Genomic DNA, 8,650 nt, shown 5'->3' with positions numbered 1-8,650 from the left:
AAAAAAAAAAAAAAGAGAGAGAGATTACATTGAATCTGTGTAACAATTTTGGGAGTATGGCCATTTTCACAATGTTGGTTCTATCCAGGAGCATGGAATATCTTTCCATTTTCTCAAATACTCTTCAATCAGAGTTGTACTTTCTGTATGATATGAACTTGCATATCCTTCTGCCTCAGCCTCTCAGAGTGCTAGGCTTTTTTTTTTTTTTTTTTTGGCAGAACCGGGGATTGAACTCAGAACTGTGTGCTTGCCAGGGAAGCACTTATTCCACTGAGCCATTTCCCTGGCCGAGAGTGCTAGGATTATAGGCATGTGCCACCAAGCTCAGCTAGTTCCTTTTTTACCAGGAGAGGTTTATTTTGGCTCATGTCTTTTTTTTTTTTTTTTTTTTAACTAAGCAGATAATATTAGCTCTGTGTATCTTAGGTAAGTAGGGGAAAGAGGAGAAATTTTCCTATAGATAGAGCCATTAAAGTTCCTTTAGTCAGGCATGGTAGTGGCATGCCCAGAACTTGGGAGGTTGAGGCAGGAGGATTGTGGTAAGTTCAAGGCCAGTCTGGGCAACATAGTGAGTTCAAAATAGCCAGAACTACATAGCAAGACCTTATCTCAATAAAAAGTTCTTTTAACTCTAGGGTAAATTCTTGAGCTGGTCCTGGTGGTACATACTTATAATCCCAGCACTCAGGAGGCTGAAGCAGGCAGATCAAAATTCAATGCCAGGAGGGGCCAGGGAGATAGCTCAGTAGAATAAGCACTTGCTTGGCAAGTGCAGGGTTCTGAGTTCAAACCTTGGTCCTAAAAAAAAAAAAAAAAAATTCAATGCCAGCCTGGGCTACATAGTGAGTTCAAGGCTAGTCTGAATGACATAGGGAGACCTTATACCCCAAACCCAAAATTAAAAAAAAAAACAAACAGAAAAAGTCCTGACTGAAACTTGGATTTGGTAGCACAGGCCTACAATCCTGGCATTGTGGGAAGCTAAGGCAGGAGGATCCCAAGTTTGAGCCCAGCCTGGGCAATTTATTTATTTATTTTTTTAATTTTTTTTTTTTCAAGGTTTAAATAGACTTTATTGTTGCAGGGCGGACCCCAATGAGCAGGGCTGATCTGTGGTCCCAGATGTCATGGTGAAGATACTGAGAAGTCATGATTGCAGAAGAGGTGACCAATGACATGATCCGGGGCAGCCGGCCTGGAATGCAGGAGACATGATCCGGATGGCTGGCGGGGTGGTCGGGTTACAGGGGAAAGGACAGCCCCCTTCACTCGCTTCTTGTAGCTCTCCAGGTGTGACAGGACCCAGCCTGCCCGCAGGAGGAAGCACAGGAAGCAGGAAGTAAGCCCAATGGCGACATCCATGGTCCCGAGCTGCTCCCGCGGCGGCTTGGAGTGCACCTGGGCACACGGCACGGGGAGCCTCCGCGCCGGGCCTGTCAGACCCCTCAGCAGCAGCGGTGTCAAGAACGACATGACAGCACGGACCAGACCATCTCGCACGGCCGGCCACAGAGCAAGGTCAAGGCAAGATCAAGCCTGGGCAATTTAGCCACCTGGAGAGACTGTCTCAAAATAGAAAAAGAGGGGCTGGGCACATAGCTTAGTGTGGAGGCCTCCAATCCATGAGGACTCGCATGCATACACACGCACAAGTACAATCCTGACTGAACAAGAAAAGAAGAAGCCATCGGTGGTTTGGCTGTAGGTCCCGCCTTTCTGAAGTCCGACATTTGGAGGTACAGTCGCAGTGTGAGGTGGAGGGCAGCCTTCAGCTCCTGTCAGAACTGCAGGGCTTTCTTTGTCAGGAGCACAAGTACAGAGCACCTTCCTACCCTAGCACTTCTCCAAGATGGCAGCCATCTTGCCTTCCAAGATGGCACCTGTCCACCCTGGATTCTAGACATACCCCCCACACATTGGGGACTGATGAGAGTGGATCATCTGAGTCTCAGCTCTTGCCATTCTCCTCTCTGAGAGAGCCTAACAGGAGCCAGCAGGGACAGGCAGGCAAAGTCAGCAAGCAGTGTGTTAGAATATTTCAGTGCAAGGGTATTCTAACCAGTGCAAAAAACGAAGCACCGGAATGATGCAAGGGCTCGCCGTTCTGCTCCCATTTCTACTCAGTAGAGGCAACAGAGCGTCCTCCTCACCGTGTTTTGCCTGCACTTTACTTCTCAGTTTCCTGCAGCTGCCATAACAAGCACACAGACTGAGTAGCTTCCACTAACAGAAATGTATTGTGTCTTAGTTCTTTTTTTTTTTTTTTCTTTTGGCGGAACTGCGGATTGATCTCAGGCCCTTGTGCTTGCCAGGCAAGCGCTTATTCCACTGAGCCATCTCTCCAGTGGCCCTGTGTCTTAGTTCTTGAGGGTGGAGTCTGAAACTGAGGTCATAGTAGAAGCACATTCTCTCTGGAACTGTGTGGGATGCCTTCCCCACCCTCTCCTAGCCTCTGGTAGTCTCCTGGGCATCTTTGGTGCTCCTGCCTCGCTTCTGCTTAGCTTCAGCCCCTGCTTTTATGTTGACATGGCTTTCTTACTGTATGTCTGTTTGTGCATGGCCACTGCCTCCTCCTCTTCCTCCTCCTCCATCTTTTCCTCCTCCTCCTTCTAGTCTTCCTTTTTCCCTTACTAGGGTTTCAATCTAGGACCTTCACACTGAGTTACATATTCCATCCTTTGTCTTAAAATTATTTTTTCATTTTTATGTGTTTTGAGATAGAGTCTTGCCTTGTAGTTCACGTTGGGCTTTATTTTTATTTATTTTTATTTTTTTTTTGAAATATTTATTTTTATTTATTACATTTATTTATTGTGTCTGTGTGTGTGTGGCCAGCTCAGCCCACCAGGGGGCTGGGCTGGCTGGCATGTGGTGCTGGGGGATCGAACCGAGGTCCCTGTGCTTTGCCAAGCTTGTTTCAAGTAGGTGCTTTAGACCACTGAGCCATCTCTCCAGCCCATTTTTTTTTGAAATATTTATTTTTATTTATTATATTTATTTATTGCACGTTGGGCTTTAACTCGCAGTAATAGTCCTGCCTCAGCCTTCCGAATGCTGGGTATAAGTGTGCACCATCCCCATCATGCTCGGCTTTCCCAGCCCTTTTCTTAGTATTTGATTTTGACACAGGGACTCACTGAAGTACTTAGGAGCTAGGCTCAAACTTTTGATCCATCTGCCTCAGCCTTCTAGAGTGCTAGAAAAACAGGTATCACCACCTATACCCACCCTGCAGCATGCCCATTCCTTCCTTCCTTTCTTTTTTTTTTGGTATATTTTAGGGAAGGGCCTACAGGGTGTTCAGTGTCTCACTACTAGATCGGACTCGTAGTGATCCGCCTGTTTACAGCCTCCCAAGAGCCGGGATTACAGGCGTGCGCCACCACGCTCATCTCAATTGCCGTTTCAGCAGGCCTGGGGATCGAGCCCCGCTCCCTGGGCGGAAGTGTAGCTCAGTGTGTACAGCTCTTGCCTAACATGCTCAAGGCCCTGGAGCTGATCCCCAGTGCTAAAGAAAACAAACGATACAAAAGATACCCTGAAAGTCTGAAACCCCAGTACCTCATAAGATTACGGGGGATGTAAGTAGGTAAATTGAGATCAAGAAGATTAAGTTACGCTGGAGCCGGGTAGATCCTAATCTAATTTAACGTTATTTATATTCTTAAAAGAAAATGTGGGCCAGCCAAGTAGTTCAGCATAATAAAGCACCTGCAAACAGGAAGGAATCTTTCTGGTTTTGGTCTTGGTGGTATCAAGAGGCACAATTCAACCTATGATGCTAGCAAAGAACCTATGCACATAGAATCCAAAAATACATTTCCTTATTTGCAAGGAGAAGCCAAACCCCAAAATTTCTATGAAATATTGTTGGTCAGGCATGGTGGTGCATGCTGTAATCTTAGTACTCGAAGGGCTGAGGCAGGAGGATCACCACAAGTTCCAGCCCAGCCTAAGATGTGTAGTGAGTCCCCAAGGTCACCCTGAACTGCATAGCGAGACTGGCCATTAAAAAAAAACAAAACAAAAAAAAAAAACAAAACGGTATAAAATCCAAACTGGGCGTGGTGGTGTACATCTACAATCCAAGCAATCGGGAGGCTGAAGCAGGATTGTCATGAGTTTGAGGCTCTTCAGGGCTACATATTGAGTTCAAGGTAGACTGAGACACAAAGTAGAACCCTTCCCTGCCCTCCGCACAAAAGCTGCTGTTCCCTCGCTGGCACCGTGGCCCATCGACTTACTCAGCCCAAACCCGCTCTGCAGAACCTATTTCTTTTCCTATCTCTAGTAAGACTGCTACCATTTTTAAAAAGTACTATGTGCATACTTGAATTTTTGTTTCTTTGGGACAGGGTGTCCTTATGTAGTTCAGGCTGGCTTTGAACTCATTGTGTAGCCCAGGCTGGCCTCCGCTTCTCAGTGACCCTCCTGCCTCAGTCTCCCCTGTGCTGGGTTTCTGTTTTCCTCCTTTCTTTTTTTTTTCTTTTTTCTGGAACCGGGGATTGAACTCAGGCATTTGAGCTTGCCAGGGAAGCGCTTATTGCACTGAGCCATCTCCCCGGCCCCTTGGGTTTCTTGATATGCACCACCACAGCTGGATGAATTTTTGTGAATTTATTTATTTACTTATTGATTTTGTTTTTAAGGGAGTATTCTCAGCAACCATTATATCTTTCTGTAAGATCTAGTTTTTAAAGTCTCAAGTTCAAAATCATTAATCATCCATTCTCTAAAATGTGATGAAAAATAAAATAAAATAAAATGTGATGGAAAACTGTGACAACAGAACACACATGAATTTTTGTCATATTAGCAAAGTAAATGATTTTACTAAAAGATGTCACCACCGTTTCTATCAGTAGTAACCGTATGGAGGCTGCTGGTTATAGCCGTATTGTCCATATTGCTGCGGATAATGAGGCTCTTGTCTGTGCTGTGGGTAACTGTTACCCCAGGATCGTCCATGCCACTGACTTGACCGATTGTCACTTGGCCACCCCCCTCTGCTGTCCCTACCTCTAAACTATCTGTTATCTTGCAACCGATTGCCTCTGTTTCTTTGGTTCCCACCAGCTCCGCTATTCCATTCCTCAGTAACTGGAGGGGATTCAGGGGGGCGTTTCAGATATTCCTGGTATTCTTTATCATCTTCTGTGAATCTGTTTGCAAACATCTCTTCAAAGTTTGGAATAACTTCGGAAGTGTCATTCATCCTGAAATTTGCCAGTGGCTGTGTGCGTCCAGCTCCGGCCCAGCCCCTCTGAGACCCTCGCCAGTGCAGCGACGTAGGACCCAATTTTTGCAAATTTAAACCAAGAGCCAGCAAGCCTTTTCTAAGAAAGACCAGCAAGGGCAGGGGTAGAACTCAGTGGTAAAGGGCCTGCCTAGCATGCTTGAGCCTTGGGTTCCATCCCTAGCACCACACACACACACACACACACACGCACACACGTACACGCACACACACACGCGTGCGCACACACACACACACACACACACACACACACACACACACCAATAAAAACTAGGCATGGTGGTAGTGGTGGTGGTGCACACCTGTAATTCCAGCACTGTGGAAGGCTGAGGCAGGAGGATCCCAGGTTTGAACCTAAGCCAGGCATCTTGACAATGTAGGGAAGTCGTATCTCAAAATAAAATGTAAAAAAATTGAAAAGATTCAAAAGAGCTGGAGATGTAGCTCAGTGTGAAAGCTCTGGCTTTAAGAAGAAAGACAGAGAGAGAGAGAGGCAGAGAGAGAGAGAGAGAGAGACAGAGACAGAGACAGAGAGACAGAGACGGAGAGAGACAGAGAGAGAGACAGACAGAGACAGAGAGACAGAGACAGACAGAGAGAGACAGAGAGAGAGAGACAGAGACAGAGACAGACAGAGAGAGAGAAAGACAGAGAGACAGAGAGACAGAGACAGAGACAGACAGACAGAGAGACAGAGAGAGACAGAGAGACAGAGAGAGACAGAGAGACAGAGAAAGAGAGAGAGAAAGAGAGACAGAGAGGAAGAGACAGACAGAGAGAGAAAGACAGAGAGACAGAGAGACAGAGACAGAGACAGACAGACAGAGAGACAGAGAGAGACAGAGAGACAGAGAGAGACAGAGAAAGAGAGAGAGAAAGAGAGACAGAGAGGAAGAGACAGACAGAGAGACAGAGAGAGACAGAGAGACAGACAGAGAGAGCGAGGCAGAGAGAGAGAGGTAGCGAATGTTTGCAGTCCGCCCTTAGTGGCAGTCCTCCAGCTGTGCCGCTGCTATGTGACAACAAGCACAGACAGCAGGTAACCAAACAGCATGTTCCTGAGTCCCAGTAAAGCTTTATTTAAAGAAACAGCAGCCCAGATTTGGTGTCTAGGCTGCAATTTACTGACTTTTAGTCTAAGCATACTAGAAGACAGCTTGTTCTATAGATGTAGCCAGCCTTCTATCACATTCCAAAAGCCTTTTATAATGCGCTTGTCATGTTCCTCGTCTACACACTTTCCTTTTTCTTTCTGGTAAACTGAACTTATGATACTGGATTTCTTGGGAGAAAGACAAAGCCACACTGAATGCCATTTCAACTCGAAGGAACCTTGAGGGTGAAATAAATCTGCGTCAAAGTTTCCTCAGAAAGATAGGAATTTGCTGATCCACTAAGAGTTACAAGAAAGACTGATCCAAAATTGCCTTAATAGTCCACACTGTCCTCAAAGTGAAATTGTTTTCCCTTCTATCTGACCCCAATCTCTTGCTGCTATTCAAGCCCATTTCTTCTTGCTCCGTCTTCTGCAAAGAATGTGCATGGCCGATTTGTCATTTCTTTCAATATTACCCACCTGTGGATGACAACACACTCGCCAAGCATGCCTAGGATAACCAAAGATCGCTGGGCTTGGGCAGCACGTCCACTCGGACAGTTATGTATTTATGTATTTATTTATTGGTGGAACTGGGATTGAACTCAGGCCCTTGTGCTTGCCAGGGAAGCGCTTATTCCACTGAGCCATCTCCTGGCCCCTCGGACAGTTATTAAGGATGTAGACAATTTCATAGAGGTAGTGATGTTTCAGCATAGCATCTACAATCCCTTGTCCTTAAGCTTTGTTTCTGGCCATGCCGGGCATAGAGCCCAGGGACTCCTGCATGCTAGGCAAGTGCTCTACCACTGAACTGTACCTGTGAGCCCAATATTGCTCTTTTGGGGAGCCTTTATTCTCTTGCTGCAATACTCCAGGCAGGTAGAGTATTAAAGAAATGGGCCAGGCACAGTGACACACACCTGTAATCCCAGCACTCAGGAGGCTGAGGCAGGAGAATCACTGACAGTTTGAGGCCAGCCTGGGCTACAAAGTGAGCACAAGGCCAGCTTGAACTGCATACTGAGACCTTGTCTCAAAAAAAAAAAAAAAAAAGAAAAAAAAAGAAAAGAAACGTAAGAGGTGATTTGTAGAAGGAACCCGTTGGTTCTGTCACAGAGGGTCGCCCTGGAACCTGTTGGAGTGGGATTTACTGAGCAGCTTTTCTTGGGGGCCTCACTGTCCGGACACCTTTAGGACCCTGAAAGGAGTCACAGCTATGTGTTCCCATAGTCACAGTTATGGTTTGTGCCTAGGTGTCCCCCCAAAGCCACGTGCAGTCACGGGGCAGCTTGGGAGCGAGTGATTGATTATTGCGGGTGTGGATGCTGCACCCGCCCTGGGGCAGGTAATCTACATTATATCGTAAAGTGGGAAGAGAAGCTAGCAGCTTGAGCTGCTGCTGCCCCTCCCTTGTGCTCTCGCTCTTTGCTGCTGCCCTGAAAGGTTGCTTTCTGCCTGTGTCACTCTGCCTTGGAGCCAGCTGAATATGGACTGAAATCTCCAGTGACTGTGAGCTAAATAAACCTTTCCTTCCTTCAGTTTGGGTGTTGCGTATTTGTGACAGCAACGAGAGAAGAGTAACTAAGACAGTCACACATTTCAGACAGGTGGTTGCATCGTAGCTGGTTAAGCCCACAGTCTCTTTCCATTCCACCTTAGTCTTCATGTTTGCTCCTTCAGGGAGGGGGTGGGGTGGGGGTGGGGACGTTCTAAACACTCTCTTTAAATTGGTTTTCTTGGGCCAGGGATATAGCTCAGTGGCATAAGCACCTGCCTGGCAAGTGCAAGGTCCTGAGTTCGATCCCTGGTACTGCCAAAATAAATAAATAAATAAATAGGTTTTCTTCTAAATATTCCCATTCAGGGACCGGGTAGATGGCTCAGTGGAATGTGGAATAAGCGCTTCCCTGGCAAGCACAAGGACCTGAGTGCAATCCCCGGTTCTGCAAAAAATAAATAAGTAAATAAATAAAATAGAAATAAATATTCCCATTCAAATCCAATTTTAAATTTTCTGTTTAATCAGAGTATTTGTTTACTTTCCAACCCCCTCCCCCCCCACACTGTCTCTGTATCTTGGTTATTATCTCAGCTTTGGGAAAATTGACTAAAGTTCTCTTTGTCAAAATTTTCTAGTTAACTCATTATGCAAAAGGTAATAGGGATAATCTGTGCTGTGCTGTACTTTTATTTTTCTTTCATCTTTCTCTTATGGTACTATCTCTATAGCCCTTAAATAAATTTCTATCTCCTATACTTTTAAAATGTAAATGTTGGGGCTGGTGAGATGG

At 45.9% G+C, this 8,650-nt stretch overlaps 2 pseudogenes; both read right to left on the bottom strand.

Moving 5' to 3' along the window:
- Positions 1-1,059: 1,059 nt before the first annotated feature.
- On the bottom strand, positions 1,060-1,491 carry LOC101560045 (annotated as a pseudogene).
- A 3,370-nt stretch (positions 1,492-4,861) lies between these two features.
- LOC101588330 lies at positions 4,862-5,218 on the bottom strand (annotated as a pseudogene).
- Between the last annotated feature and the right edge of the window lie 3,432 nt (positions 5,219-8,650).

Source organism: Octodon degus, unplaced genomic scaffold (assembly GCF_000260255.1).
Source record: "Octodon degus isolate 3935 unplaced genomic scaffold, OctDeg1.0 scaffold00223, whole genome shotgun sequence".
NCBI lineage: Eukaryota > Metazoa > Chordata > Mammalia > Rodentia > Octodontidae > Octodon > Octodon degus.
This window is presented reverse-complemented; position numbering and strand designations above follow the sequence as displayed.